This window comes from Opisthocomus hoazin, chromosome 9 (genome assembly GCF_030867145.1).
Source record: "Opisthocomus hoazin isolate bOpiHoa1 chromosome 9, bOpiHoa1.hap1, whole genome shotgun sequence".
In the NCBI taxonomy this organism is placed as follows: domain Eukaryota; kingdom Metazoa; phylum Chordata; class Aves; order Opisthocomiformes; family Opisthocomidae; genus Opisthocomus; species Opisthocomus hoazin.
In genome coordinates this window covers 5,987,332-6,004,161 of record NC_134422.1, presented here as the reverse complement: position 1 = coordinate 6,004,161, position 16,830 = coordinate 5,987,332, and the positions used below count along the sequence as shown (strand labels likewise).

The following is a 16,830-nucleotide window of genomic DNA, read 5'->3' as shown; positions in this document are numbered from 1 at the left end:
TCAGGGATTTTTGAGGATCTCTTTTGGTTATCTCTTAGAGAGGGCTCTGACTGATAACAAAACCCAACAAACATAATTTCACATGATAAAGACTTGGAGATTTTTAACGCAGTGCAAAGAACTTTCAGAGGTCTGAAGGTTTTAGCTCATTTAGAGGATGAATCATAATTTCTACACAGTACATGATTAGCTACAGGGAGACTGAAGGTGTGGAATTTTTTCAGGATACGACTTACAGCTCCTTCATTGCATGGGTTGGAGCCCTGAGTCTGTGCTAAAGTCTGACAGCTTGTAGCAGTCCTCAAGGGAAATGTACCCTAGGACGTACTGTGCTCAGGTGCAACACGCTTTCCCCTTCTTCGAGGCACTAACTCCAAGATGAAGGACAGAAATCACAGGCAGTAGCCAAAAGCTCCCTTCTAAGTGGGAAAATCTCAGCTTTGGCAGATCCTATGTCTTGAAGTCAGCAGGACAAAGCAAAGGAGAGCTCTGGGGGGAATTTAGAATTTTTCAACAAATAGAGACAGTTGTCAGCACAGCCTGTAAATCAAACCCCTGACTTAAAAAACTTGTCCCAAATAGAAAAATTTAATTAAAAATTTCCATTGCCTTGCTCCATGTCAGAAAGCTGTCCACCTTTTCGAATGGGCACAACAAGCCCCAGCTGTCAGCAGTTTAGGATGCCTTTGCCTGTAGCAGAGTATTCTTCTACGCAGCTCTCCTTAGCACAGGGCAGGCTCTCCCCTTCCCCAGGCAGAGCACGCGTCCCTGCAACGCCACGCGCGCATCCGCCGGGCAGAAAGGCACGACACGCCGCGCAGCACCCCGCTTCCCTCCTCCGACCTGGCCAGCCTCACACCTTGTCCTGATGGAGAGGCACCGATTACATCCCCGACGCCTCACTGATTAACAGAAACGTAACACTCTGGTACTAGGGATAAAAAGGCAGCGTATATGGGGATGCAGGTACTCCGTTTCAAACATCTGATGTGCTTCCAGAATGAAAGAAAAAAACATATTTTTTATTCTGGCCATATGCTACATACAATTTTTAAAGAGAACTGCGTTCCTCAGCTAAGGATAAGGGGTCTAAACACCCTTCGAACTCAAAGAAAAGAAACAACTCTCCTAACTATGCTCTAGGTTCAGTAAGTGCTTAGCAAACATAGACGTATTAAAACACTTAACAAAGAATACATTTTTCCTTTATTTTCCAGTAAAATATAGGAGGAAATTAACAACAGAGAATTGAGAGATGATTAAAACTTCTCCTGGATGTTCGTTCCCTGAAGCATCCCATCTACACGTGCATATAAAACTCGCTGTAGTACCCAAAATCTCTGGCAGTGCCCAGTGTTCCTCCAGGCCTGGCTGAACTCTGCCCAGCTTTCAAAGGAGAATGCAAATAAAGCAGCTTAGCAGAGCCCAGTGCTAACGTCAGGTAGGTCACATAAAACCGAAAATTTGATTCCCATCTCAGTTGCAACAGGACGTGAAGTGACCTAACATTTAACAAAAGCAAACTCATTTTCTGCTTTGCCATTTATAGCTGGCTTTTTCATTGCGTTACAGCAACTGTGAATAGAGTGTGAGGAGTGAAAACGATCGGTTCTTCTAAAACAGAGAACTTTCATTAAAAACCCTTAGATCTGTGAAGCATGTACAGCATGGTACTTGCATGACTTACATATATCCCCAGACTGCTGGAGGGCTTTCAGCGTTCACACCTTATCAAACAGAAAACTGAGATCTGTGACCAAAAATATATAAACACATACATTATCTTCTAAATGCCATGAGTGCAAAGAATGAATCTCTTGATAAACACTTAAAATCTCAATAGGACTACTCTGATACGCTCCTGTCTAAAGATTTGGGGATTTAATTTTGATTTGATGCTTCTTGCTTTTAAAATATTAGATTCCTTCAGGACACAAACATCCTGCAATTTTAAATATATTATCTAACTTAAAATACTAGTAGGGGAGCTTCCTCAATTAGATTTCTTTGATTGGCAACCGCATATGAGGGGAAACTGAAATCTGCTCCAAGAAGTATTACTCACATTGTTTTCTCTTCAATAGAAATGTTGTGCAGCACTTGTGAAAACAGAAAGGTTAAGATTAGAAGCAATTAACTTATTCACGTGATTAAGACAGACTCCTATGTACTTGCTGTTTCCTTATTAGCACGATGCTTTGGAAGTCATCTTGACTTACAAATGAAGATGAATTTCAGTCCAAAAAAGTCGTATTTTATAGAAGACTTGCAAACTATTTTGTCTGCAAAATGACTCAAAAAGATAACACGTCTCAATGATGTGATGTCAGTGGAATGAGCCAGCACAGCCCAAGGCCTCCCTGCCCACACTTCCCACCACCTTCATTAAATAAAAAAAAATTAAGCTAAACAAAGGTGTGCGTGTCGTGATGCCTTTGAAGCAGCACCCGCTTTTCCTACCCAATCCTACCCAGCTGCTGCACCTTCCGAGATGCCTCTTGCAAATAAAGATGAGTAGCTTTTTATCTTGTTTACTCCTTTTCCCTCTTCCTTTCACAGACAGCCACTTCTGGCAGCATTATCGCTGAACTTTGGGAAAAGGAATTTAAAAGCGTTCTTCCTCAAAATCACCTCAGTGTATTTTACATCAGTGCAAGAACGCGAAGAACATAAAAGACGGATGGTGTCTTTTCTTCCATTCAAAAGACACAATAATTCCCAGCCTTGCCAGTTGGTGGAACAACCGTCCAAACTGCTGGCTGCGATGCTGGTAACCGACCATCGCGGTGTTTCGGACGCTCCAAGTAGGACACGGCGAGGAGGGCGGGAGCAGCGTCGCTGACGCAGTGCTGAGCAGCTCTAGGGACTGGCTCGGGATGCAGGATGTCTAACTGCCTCCTTGGTGTAACCATCTCTTGGTGTAACCATCTCTTAACCAGAAACGGTGAGCAAGCTGAGCTGTAGACAGGTGGGTTGGGGGTGTGGGGGATCCCCCGGGGCCGGCAGCCCCATAGCCAGCAGGACACCTCCACGGGGAGGAGCAGCGATGTCCACCTACAGGTGGGGGGTCAGGATCGGGCCCGGTGAGGGTACCAAGGTGAGACAAGGCCCTGGGATGGCCAGGCAGGGCCATGGGCTGGGGTACGGCTGCTTTCCCCAAATCCTCCCGAAGGCAGGCTGTGCCCAGGAGCAGCCAGCCTGAAAACAGGAGAGGGAGTCATTCCAGATCTGGATTTCTTTGGCTGTTGAATTGACTGGGAGGGCCACTTCTGATCTGTCACACTGTGTCAAGGCTCTTGCCCAGCACGTGAGAAAGCACTGAAGAAAACTCCACCGTGTTTTGGCAGTACCTGTCCAGTGCACAGTCAACCTAGCTGACAGTGCCCTTACTCCAGTGAGGGCTGGAAAGAGGTGACAGAGTGTTGGTGACACCCTCCAGCAGGAGATGATGGAATCAATCAAACACAACCACTGGGTTCCCACTAAAGAAGCATCACGAGAAAGTATTAAAGGCCCCTGTCAGAATGAGCAGGATTTTTGACATGGTATCTGTCTTGAATTTGTGCTTAACCAAAACGGGACCTGCCTCGCTTCAGGCTCACGCTATACAAAATTTCTAACTAGAGACTGCAACTGAGAACCTGCAAGTTGATTATTTCCACTGGTTTTTGTTATCATAAGCAATACACATGTGTTTATTAGCAAAAAATTATGGATTAACATTATTTCATTAAGTATGTTTCCTTCTTCCAGAAACATTCCTCCTAATTCAACGTAATTTAAGGTATGACTTCGTGTGCTAAGTTTACTAAGGAGTTACAAAATATGAATAAACGGCATCTGCAGATATGGTAGAGACAGCCAGACAAAAGGAGACATGCTACGGTGGCCGGCACAAATTCAAGGTCCACAAAAAGTTATTAAATCACAGCAAAACATATCCACCCCTTCTTGCAAATTCGTTTAGAGATGCTCATATTTGACAGCTGTTACCAAAAAAGCATCAAAGCTGGTACTTCTGTTTTTTCACCTTTGTCTTTCTCAGCTCGGTTTTTACAAAGCCTTTTTGCTTTCAGCATCTCAGGTAAGTAGTTAGACAGTAGTTTGCACTTTTAAATAAGAGACTAGGCAGCCAAATGCAGTGCATCCCTTTTATATCACTGCATCCATCTACTTGAAGACCAACAATTTTCTAGCAGCTCTAATCCTGGGCTGTCCTCGGCCACACAAAACATTTATACCAAACCGTGAGAAGCCTTCAGAATTCCCATTTGTGTTGTTCCTCAGTGACTTACAGATCCATCCTGCTCGTCTAAGTGTCTTTATGGAGTCAACCGTCTCCACAGCAAGCAGGCATCCCAAACAAAACCTTACTCCCCTTGCTCAACAGCCTTTGAATTCCACCCTCTGCACACGTAGGTGGGAATCCTGGAAAAGTTGTTTTGTACCTTTCTAGGTAAAAAAGCACCAACACAGAAGCAGATGGAATCTGACCTAAAGACAAAATTGATAAATTTGGGGCAAAGAATAGAGTTGCCAAAATACGTCTTCTACTGTTCTGACTGCAACACACGTTCCTCTAAAGAAGTTTTGGTGTAGCCACTACCCAGGGCTTCTCTGTGGCATTACCCAATGAAGTTGATTAATGACTGTAATTAAGCCAAAGTAGCCCAAAGTTTAAGAAGGAATAATCCACACAACTTTTAGGATCTCTCTGGATGTATATGGGCTGATATGAAAATATTCCACTATGGTACAACACAGTATGTGGCTGGTCAAACACACGTACACTACTGCACGACCCGCTCCGCCCTGTTAACTCGCCTCCACAGCATTGCTGGTACCCATTTCTGCTGCGGACTCAGGGCATGGTATAGGATACTTAAGATTGCAGAACTGATTAACAACCATGGTATTTATTGATTAACAGAGCTCTTTGCAACAAGAAAGAACATGCCCTATGAAGCCAAAGTAACATAAAATAACTGATATAGTGTAAAGTGTGAGAAGTCATCCTCACAGGTGGTTTTTTAAATTTATTTTTCGTCCAGTTCATCATCAATAACGAGGGATTTTAAAAGTGCTTAACTTCTATAAAACTTGATATCACAGCATCTTAAAGTAATGTTTCTGACTCTGCCAAGACACAACATACAGTACCTTAAAGATATTGAAGGCTTAGGGCTAAATTATGGCCATTAGAAGAGGCTGCTCTTGTGCGAAAATTAGAGATTGATGGGAAAAAGAAACTATGCTTCCATGATTAATTCTTTTCATGTTAAATGTTTGAAAACTACCAAGAGGTTGAATACTACTTATTAATTTCTGTAGCTACAGGTTAATGTGTAAAGTGTAAACTAAACACACACGGTATCCCATGGTATCATCACTGCTTTAAAAAGTATTTTTTCACACAGACTAGATGCACACTTTTAATATCAGGACTTTGAAACACTGGAATAAATTCACAGAAATTACTTAAAATCATTTTTCTTTGGTATCTTATATATATGCAAAGAAAGGATTTAATATTTAATAAGAATTCATGTATCCTAAGTAACCCCTTATTCATTGCTACTTTTATCCGTATGCTTTATTCAACCACATAGACTGATAATGAATTTAAGTCTGAAGTCACCTTCAATTAAATCAGATATTCAGCTGTCCATGAAAGAAGGAAAGTAATAAACACAGTAGGATGTGGACAACTGAAAAGAAGAGGAAAGCAGGCGATGTATCGTGCTGTTTATTGCAGAACAGTAGCTGCAATCTCTAATCTCAGAGACACAGCGTATCGACTCCAAAATGCTTCGCCTGAAAGAGCAAAACCAGCAGCGGCCAGCAGGTTTGCGAGCGTGCAGAGGAATGAATATACTTCTAGTATGTCCTCATAACTTATGACCAAACGTAAGAGCTGAGACTGCTAAAGACTGTAGAGAGCAACAGTGAAACCAAGCGAAACAAAAGAGAAAATGCAGAACTTTGGAGATCAAAAGATGGCTTTGAGCCACCAGAGGTTAAAAATCAGTGACCCGTGCTGATTCACAGCCCTCACGCGCGGAGCACCAAGGGCCTCCTCTCTCTCCACAAACAGAGGAGCGTGGACACGATCAGCCCTCTTTTCAAGAACAGGCTTTGGCTCTTTGTGCTGTGTACAGCGAGCAGAAACACAGCTATGCAGCCAAAGTTTTCCAGATCCAGCCAAGGATTTGCATCGATCTTAGCCTGTCCTTAGAGTGCTGATATATCATTTAGTCAGCCAAAAACCCATAATAAAAAAAACACATTGAAATTCACTTCTGAAGGATAGTTTCTGATTTTGTGTGTTTACTGCAGACAAAAAGTTCAAAAGATTATCTGTCTGCAAGGCTTCACAAGCCTCACAGCAGCACACAGAACTCCAACTTCTCTGCTTCTGTGATGGGCTTTTAGCATTGGCACTCGTAGTTTGTACAAATGAACCCACAGGCGCAGAACACAGCATATGGATACGGGGGTTACGATGCTCTAAGGTTGCTTGCCTTTCCCTCTTTGACTGTGTTTTGTAAGTACTACAGAAAAGCGAGCGGCAGACAGTCTAAATCTAATATCCTACTACAACTTTAATTGTTTCAATACTTCTTTTTGTTTAAACCCACAAACATTGCTTGAATGCTGCCACTGCACCGACTGCCAGGAGCTCTGTCTGAGATGGCTCTCCAGCAAATGCTTCCCCTTGGGCTATCTTTCTCCCCAGCACCGCTTTCTCCGTCTCAGACAGTTGCTCATCTTCCCTACACAGATGTAAATAATTAACGGAGCCACAGACCTCATCTTTTCTACCGTAATGTAGCCGACAGCCACTGGAGACAAGTAGAAAAACTATGATGAAGGTTGCACAAAGGCTGACGAAGGGACAAAAAAAGCTAGAGGAAATCTTTCTAGAACAGCTCAGCTTTGGATCATTATCCAGAAATCCCTCTGGGCACACCCGGGCTGGGTCATAATGCAGCTCGTCCAGTGATCAGGCCACCAGGATAGGGACCTGGACTACAAGTGGCTTTTCCTGAACATAAACCTACCTACAAAAGCTGTAACAGCCATGGAGGTAATCGGACTGATAATAGTAAAACAGCTCACAATAGAAAAATACACCTAGATTCCTAAATGCAGTTGGACTTTTTGCATCCAAAAACTACCTAAAACAGAAAATTCACTCAGCCAAAGTGAGAAAAGACCATCTCCTCAGCCAAAACCAATCTAACAGTTCTACAAGACTGGAGTAATTTTCCATTGAACAGCTCTAAATTTAGCCATTTCTGCACTGAGTAACATGACAACATAATGTAAAAAAAAAAAAAAAAAGTTTTTTACTGTTTTTAAATAACGTTAAGGGTGGGCAGAGAAATCAGTGGTCAGAAGGGGAACACCAAACCTCACCAGCCCACCAGCTTTTCTGCAGCCTCTCTAGTTATACAGAAAAAAAAATCAAAGACCAAAGGATGGCAGAGGCAAAGAGAAGGGGAGAGGAACCAAGGCTAGAGTCACCTGGAGTGTTCCAAGGTTCTTTCCAAAGAGTTCATACACTGTGTCAGAAGACTAATGTAATAAATCAATATTTATTACATCAGTCTTCTGACACGGTGCTTAAAGACTGCCACACAGTATCAGAACAAAAATTAGTTTAGGGGAGAGGGTAATGCAGACACTTAACTGCACTTTATAGAGGAACTGCCAAAGACCTGAAGTCCAAAAGAGAAATATGTTTTAATGGAATTTTTTTCCTTCGCACTTGCATCTTTTTCAGATGTCAGTGAAAATGTCTCTGTTGATACCACCAGCAAGGCTGCAGCTTTATGCAATAAGGCAACAGAGTGTACCTTGCATATCACATGTTTCTAAGACATTTCCATCCCTATAGAACAGATTAAGAAATTCTGGTCTTTACTAAAGTTAAAAGTCAATACAGTATTTTTTGCCTGTTGCTTAAATTAAAACCGTTCTATTATCTCACTGCTTCATTAGATGCTGGCATCTCATTGTTTCTGTACATATTATTTGACTTTCATTGTACCAGACTTAACAACTGGCCTTTTTTTCTGCACTCTACAAATACACACATATGTACATATTTATAGTGCCTTAAAAAGAGCATATATGACCCACCAGTGTGTTGATACAGTAAGTCATGCTTTCCCATTCCTCATTCCTCAGCTCCCCCTGGAGTTGCAAATATAAATATTGGAAATGGGTCTCCCACAGTTTTTAAACCTCTGATTTTTCTTAAATATTCCTAAAATTCACCCTTAAGCTTTTCATTTGAATTTGTCATAAACGAGAAAATGCAGCCTTGCAAAATTACATAGTATGGAAGAAAATGCATTATCTCACATGACCTAGCAAAAAAACCCCTTCTTTCAGTCCAAAGATACTACTAAATATAGCTGTAGAACAAACTCTTTGGTGTTTGGAAGCAAGAAGAATGAAGAGCCCACAAGGGGCCACACGTATCATGAACTTTTCTTAAAAATTAAGTCTCTCTCTTGACTCAAAATAAATCAGTGTGCCAGTGGTGTTTGATTAAAAACAACAATAAAACAATTCTCACCATTATAATCTTCAATCACAACTGCCTGGTATAATGCAGTTACGCGTCAATGAGTTTTAGTATTTTTATATACTTGCCCAATGACCGCAGCTTCAACTTTTGTAGTAAAACTTACAGTATAGACAACAAGAGAGAGACAATTTATGTTCTTTGCTACAGTCCCTAAAAATTAAAAAGCTAACCCATAGTTTTAGTAAGCTTTTGCATGTAGAATGTATTAAAATATAAAGGAAGATCCTTGTATGAACCTATACATAAGCAAAACCGTTGCAAATGTATATTCCCTGGTTATTTTTGGAGAATGGACTGGCAAACATTTGTCAACGAAACTGTAGGAAAAGGAGAACAAAAATACTCTCGGTTTTCAGAAAGCGAAAAAAAAATAATATTCTTTGTACTTCCAGAGACAGAAAAGCTTTGTTAATGGATTATTTTTGTGATTTACTACAACACACTAAAGCAATACTTTATGATCAATGAAGTAAAAAATGAATATTGTCTCATGTATATGGTCATTCCTCATTAGTTATAAGGAACTTATTTTTAATTTGGCGATTTTTACTTAATTAATGCCACACATCTCAAGCCAGTCTTGTGTCAACTGCTGTAATGACTTGATGTCTATGCACAATACAGAATGGGCTGCTAATAGAGTCTCAGTTTGAGAAATATGATAATGAGGTGAACAAAAGAAGTGTTAATTACTTCCACATTTAAAGTACCTAATACCAGCAATCACATCAACACTCATGTTATAGATATTTACATATCCAAAGTGCACAAATGTCTATGGAAAAATGCACGTAGACTTTCTTCATAGAACAATATACTGGTGAACAGAAGCGCTGGATAGAATACAGAATACGATATCTGAATCTCTGTCTCTATTAGACATTATAAAAATGTGTTTGGGTATATTTATACACATCATCCATCTATATATATTCCATTCTATCGTGTTCTAGCTCGGCTCGTCATTGGACTGCAGAAATTCTATTAAAATAAGGGAATAGTAAGAGTTATTTAGTGGGTCATACCTGCAACAAGCTCTGAAAATTTTGATGGAAATCCTTCTATGGCCTACATCTTACGGACATTTACGCACCCACAAAACACCTCAGAAATGTCTATAGATTGAGATAGAATTTACTAAGATTATGTTTGCATCAGCAGAAGTGGAATCCAAACCTAGAAATAGTTCTCAAGTCACAAATAACGTGAAATTTAACAGGGTTTGACAAGATTTATAATGTACGACACAAGTGTTTTAAAAACAAGAAAGGACTAGAACATATACTGATACCTTAACAACTTCTTTTAAACAGCAAAAAATGAAATTTCCATCTCATTTGCAATACATTAAGTCTCTTTAGTAGATGATGTTAGTATCAACGTGCATGTTTTACTTATGATTTTGGGCTAGAAATTTACCATTAAAATGGATAACTGTGTTCTATAACCACAGGAAAATTTAGCTTAGAGGGCCAACATTTTCTAAGCATTTGAGCTTTTTTCTAAAAAAATATGCTATTAAATCTGCATTACTTATTCATTTTAAAGATTATCATATATGTTTAATTCAGCTTTACTGCAATAACTTAGAAATACATCTTGTGCATTTTTAAACTCAGCTAGGTAGTTTGCAATCATAAAGTTATTCATTTTTATTTTGTACACAGACACACAAATGTAAATTACATCTAATTAAAATAAATTGTGTGACTTGTTTCTTCTTATGCAGTCACACACTGAAATGATGAGAGCCAATTTTAATTGTTCTAAGTACAAAATTTAACACTAGGAAACACGTAATTTGGTTTGTTGAAGTATACACCGTGTCAGAAAGGTAAAAATTACAGGGCTTCATATTGTATAAACACTAAGGGTCCTATTTGATTCACTATTGGCCTGTAACTACAAACTGACCTGGAATGCCTTTAATTTCAAAGGAAAAGTAACGTAGGTTGTAGTGTATATGTCAAGTTTTCATCTCTCACAACATCTCCACATCCTTACTTCCTCAGGAACAAATACAGGTGAACCAAAATTCACGTGGACAAAAAATGAGAACAGCTGGTAAAAAATCCTGTATTACTGATAGGAACAGTTAAATTAGCAGTTCTCAGAGACTTCTAAAAGGCTTTGCAGTCTGATAGGTACTACAATTCAGAGAGAAAATTAGTTTTGTATGTTTACCAGCTACAAGATAAAATAACTTTCCCTCCCCATTTTTGTACTCCTAGAATAGTTCTGAAGAGGCATTATTTATCCTGATTCAGCCTTGGCTGTATCTTTTTCACAACACAAAACCCAAAGTGCCTTCAGACAACAGCACGGTGGAAGCAAAGAACCCCCCGTTAGACACAAACGCAGTAAACTTGGTGAACAAGCCAACACTCTCGAGCCCTTTCAAGCCAGATTCTCTCCAGTTATTGAATATGTACTAATGAAATTCATGGGAAAGTTCCAGTTCATCCATCTCCATTCCCTTTGAAACAAGATTTTGAATCTTATTGATTTTTGAATATAAACACCCAGAGGCACAATCCTCGTCCCCCTGCTCAGCAGCTCCTGGAGGCTTCTGCCGGCCCACAGGCAAGACTGCAAAAAGCCAAAGTGCTCATAGTTTATCCAAACTAATGCTTTAAAATGTCGCTTTGAGTGTAACTGTGTATAATAATGTTGTTTGAAACTAAAATTTGTATTGGTAGTTCACCACTAAAATAATAGACCAGCACACTGGAATTTCCAGGAGCCATGCCTGGCTTGTAACAGCATCCTCACCAAGAAAAGGTGACAGCCACACTAAGTCTGGTCAGTTTGAAGAAGCAAGAACAATTTCTTGTGAAATACAGAGGAAAAACTGGGGGGTGGGGTGGGGGTGGGGGGTGGAAATTACTTGCCTGCTGAGTTCTTGTCCCTGAGGAGAGCTACAGAGGCGTTTTCTCCCTCATCAGCCAAGGACACAGTTTTTCAGAGTGGAACATTTAGACTTTTCATTGCTTATAATGTCCTTCAAGCTTTCCACCTTGTCCTAGAAGAGCTGAACACTTCAGAGGACTCAAGAAGAAAGGCAATTCAGAAGCGTAGGGACTTTGGTAGAGGCAAAGGGAAGTGAATGGCAATACCTGAATGCTAATACGTGCTGAACACCGGTAGACAACACCCCAAAACGTGTTCAGCTTTTCATCTTTTACCGTATCTAGCAGCATTACTTCTAAAAGCAAGAATGCCATAAAACTGAGGAAATCATACAGCTGCAATGTGAAAAGTCTGACCAAAATCTGCTAGGCCTAAATATGAATGATCACTACAACGCGAATAAGAGATACTTGTGCAAGTCTCAGCTCTAACTTGCTCGAGGCTTTTCTACCTAGCAAGGCATGCTGTGAGGAGGCATTGTAGAGAGAGAAGAAAGCCACCGACTCCCAGGAAGGAGCTTGAAAGAGGAAAGAGAAGCAGTTGGGTTTTGTACTTCATCTTGTACTTCATAATGGTCGATGCCCCATCCCTGGAATCATTCAAGGTCAGGTTGGACGGGGCTCTGAGCAACCTGATCGAGTTGAAGATGTCCCTGCTCACTGCAGGGGGTTGGGTTAGATGGCCTTTAAAGGTTCCTTCCAACCCAAACCATTTCACGATTCTGTGACTCTACAATCTTCACTTCTTTTGTCCTCTCTTCACTCTTCAATAAAGTAGTGTTGTTAAGCCACGAGGTTCGTGATTTGTGACTAGGGAAATCACTTCCATTGAGGGGAGATTGAGACAGTGCTTACTAAACAATGTGTTACAAGTGCTTACTAAACACATGGTGGTGCTGGCTGCATCAACACTTCCCCACTGGAGGTGACCCTGCTTCGGCAGGGGGGTTGGACTAGATGACCCACAGAGGGCCCTTCCAATCCTGAACATCCTGTGATTCTGTGATCTAACCTTTATTGGTACTTGTCAAGGTCTAGCAGAGAGGTGTGTGTCATGAAAAGTGTTTAGAAATTATACTCCATAATGAGAAAAAAACTTTTTGTTTTATATAACAATGCATTTCAATGCATCCAAGCTATTATTAAAACCCTACGTTTACAATCTATTCGAAATTAAAAAACCCTCAAACTTTCTTGTTATAAAATTATGAAACAAAATGAAAACTGTTCTATATAAATCTATGTGAAATGGTAAAAAACTACAAAGAAAAATGGACACAGAACACAATTTGTCTTAACATCTGTGCACATTCTTTTTAGAAACATTTTATGTATCTGTACTAGAATTTTATGGTGATAAACTAATTAGGTAAAACTAGTGTGTTGAAGCGAGAAACAAAGATATGCTTGTATTTTTAACAGTCATAAACCCCGTTTATTGAAAGTATTTCTTCTCTTTCACAATAGGACCAGTAGTAAAGAGATTTCCAGTTAATCACAACAGAGTGTGCTGAGCTAGACTTATGATGGCTGTTAAGAGTATTTGCCCCAATATTGGGCTTTAACTGTCAAGAATCAAGATTTAAAAATGTATTCAGGTGAATAGTTGTAATGTTTTCAAATATCAAACCCAAGAAAGTGTCAAAATTGGCTTATAAACAAGATATATATTATGCTGGTTTTATATATAATATTGTAAACTTTCGAACATGCTGCTCTGTCAAAATAAAAGTGGAGTTCCTGTCTAGAACTTTTTTACTGTCTTTTCCTAATACACTGCGACTCAACAGTTACAGGAAAATACATTATTTAACACTGGATCTATATTTAGTAAACAACCTAAAGTTCTTGTACAGATCTATAAACAAATCTCTTCAGGTTTAGACAGGAAAAGCAGACAATTGTCCCTGTAATGTCACAATGATTTAAAAAAAAAAAATAAACTAAAAAAAAACCCCAGAAAATCCTTTACCAAGTATTGACTAGAAAAATATTATCCTGCCCATTGACTGACCTGTAGCAATACAGACTGAGGCCACTTTGCTATGCAGGAATCTTCTGGTATGAACTTAGTATTTTCAGCTCCAGTTCTACACTGAGCTTTACATATATGGGCACAGAATCCTGCCCTTCAAGAACAGTGGTGACACTAATGACATCAAACTGATTAATTTTCTATTATATATATATTAAAAAACCCCAACAAAATCTAGAGAATGTGGTTTCTAAATATAGCTAGGAATCAGTGTTCAGTAATTCTTCATGAGAATGAGCAGTACTTATAAAAAGGATAGACTTACTGCAACTCTGAATAAATGCTGCAATTTAAGTATGTTTTGAGTAGGGATATTTATTGTTCATGGTAAATAAAAAGTGGAAATTTTCCACGAAAGTGGAAGTAGGTAGCAAATACTGTTGGGATACTTGTGTATTTTTAAAAAAAGTCTACAATGGTTGACTAAACAATGACAGAAAGTATATATCTGACAACAACAGAAGATGCATGGGTGAGTTTGAATGCTGTTGGAGTTATTTAGAGTCTTTACAGCCAGATTATAGCAGAAGTAGTTCATTTACTTGAACGTGATTTCAAGAAACTCCTTTTGCGGTTACTGAACCTATCTGCTTTGCTCCCGCATTTGGTGAAACACAAAAGTCACTTTATTCTGATGAAAGCAGCTCAGAAAGAAAAGACTGTAATATTCATATTTAACCTGAATGCATTCCTAAGGACTTTTAGGACATATACATTTAAAGGATTCCATTTGCAGACTGCTGCATTGACAATGCTATCCTATTAATCTCAATAGTTTGCCTTTGTGCTGTGTATTTCTGGGTTAGGACCTAAAAAGTAGCATAATTGTGTTCCTTTTCTTAGCATTGCTTAGCTTTCATTCACGATCAACTCCTATTAACTTTAAGCAACTTCCACAAGAGCAGGATATTATTTTAGTTATCGTGTGCTCATATTTTTTTAATGTTCAGTTTCTTACACCTCAATGTCTCTTATTTCTTCCAAAGGAAAGACATCAACGGTGTCCACAGCTATTTTGCTTTAAAAACATTTTGCAAACATTTAATTTTGTGCCTGTTCACTACCTCCCCCACCTGGGTCTGGGATCCCCCACCCTAGATCTGGGTCTAGATCCAGAGCATGTAAGGCATATGGAATGAAATTAGGTGAAAATTGAGATACTAAATTCAGTATTGAGATTGGAAAAGTCTACCACGCTTGGTTGACACCCATTTTGACTTCCAAGCGGCACTACACAGAAACACCTGAGACAGCTCAAAGCAGAGCTGTTTGCATGGCACACTGCAGTGTCATGGTAGCGACACATGCTCAGCTGCCACAAACAAACTTTAAATTAATTTAAATTAATTCACCTTGATCATTAGCTCAGCTGGGATCAACCCGGGCTCTCACTGCTGCAACTATACAAATGCTGGTTCTTACATCCCCAAGGCAAAGAGGGAACTGAACGTTGTTTCTTATTTCCTATCCAGGGAACTGAACTGCAGGTTAAGAACGATGGGAGCTGCTAATAGGCAGAAGAATTTGTATTGTCTTTTTTGTATTTTATCGGAAAAATATGGACGTAGGTACATCACCACAGCCTTCTTTTTGAGGGCTGTCCATTTGCTGCACAAATACTCCGCAGCGGTACACTGCTTCAACTTTCATAATACCTTCCTGCAAAGCCTGTAGGGATCCAACGTTGTGCCAAACTACCCATTCCTGCCTTGTTACTCTTGTGTGAAAAAGAAAAAAATGTCAGAACCTCTCCCTAGTGAAACCTGCATTTGCTCTCTGACTAAAAACAGAGACCAAACCCAACAGTGTTTGTTTTACTCTCAAGTTGTGGCCATTGATTTGCCCATTTTGTTGAGAATTTTCTGATGCCCTAAGAAGATCAGTTAAGAAGTTCGGTAGCTGGGATGACTTTTTATCCCCGTTTTGCTGTTTCAAAAATGATGTTTCATTCTTGCGCTATTGAAATTTGTTTCACTTTTAAAAGAATGTAGGAAATGTCTTTTTTCCTGATCTTTCACCTACACGTCTCAATTATAAAGAGTTTAAGTAAACAATGGAGTTGGAGGGAAGTATTTTAAATGTAACTTTTATTCTTGCTCTTTCTCATAGAAGCTTTTTCCTTTTTCCCATGCTAGAGATGATTAACAAAGAGAAGCCCACACCATGAAGAACGGTCTCAGCCTCTGGACCTCTTATCTACAACAGATACTTGAAGAGTGATGTTTCCCTTTCTCTCTGCTATTGTCTTGTGGATGCTTTCATGGCAAAAAAAAAAATTTAATATGCAGTTTTGGGGGATCTTTCTCCCATCTTTTGTTATCTCTGCCTCCTGGTGGTCTCTGTTTTTCAAGTTTTTATTTAAAAAAAACCCACACTTTTAAGTGCTTCTTTAGTCCTGACTTGTTCTCTGCTGTTCACGTTCCTTTCTCTGACCGTCACTGGTTTTACCCTGGTGCATTTACTTTACACATTAAAAGAAAGTTATTGAAACTGAGATCACAATGTAAAACTATTGGCCCCATTTTACCTTGCAAATATATCACCTAGTTTTCAGATCAGTTCTTTGGAATCTTATTCCTCAACTTTTCTTGTATCAGGTTTGCTTCAAGGTAATTCTTTTATCAGAATGGTAACAAGTAAACCTCCCGGCCTATCAACCAGTATCCAAATAAACTGGATATTAGTTTAAAAAGTTTCTGCCCCTCACACTGCCTACAGAGTAGCTACAGAATCCATCAGTAAGTATAGATATTAAAGATAAAATAAAAAGTAATGGTATTAGTACAAATTTATCTGCATAGCCAAAGTAACTCTGGGAAGTATAAATAACCCAGGATCAGGGACAATAAATTAGATAACAGACGCATGCAGCAAATAGGGGAAGAAAAAAAAAAAACACACAACAAAAAAAACCCTCTCATGATCTACATTTGCTATCACGTATTTGTGCACTTCTTTTTCTTAAAGACCTGAAAGTCTTTGATTGATGAGTAAGAAAATAGCTTCTTCTCTAATTTAAATGAGTTGAAAAAATAAGGTCTTACATGTCTCACTTCATACTCCTTATATCTATTTGCCTACAAATAAATAGATACTTTATTCACTGCCATGGAGGCACATTTATATGTAGAAAGATAAAAAGAGGAAGATTGGTAGAGCTCCCTGAAAATTCTAAAACCTCATCAGGACTCATATCGTTTCCCTGGTATATTGACTGGTGCGCAGACACAAACAACCATTACCTGAAAGATTTTCAGTCTGAGGTCTAAGTTACCTTCCTCACTCCC

General features: G+C 39.3%; 1 protein-coding gene across 2 annotated transcripts in view; it reads right to left on the bottom strand.

The window, feature by feature from the left end:
• LRP1B (LDL receptor related protein 1B) overlaps positions 1-16,830 on the bottom strand; it is a 760,762-nt gene that overhangs the window by 472,068 nt on the left and 271,864 nt on the right. The window lies entirely within an intron of this gene.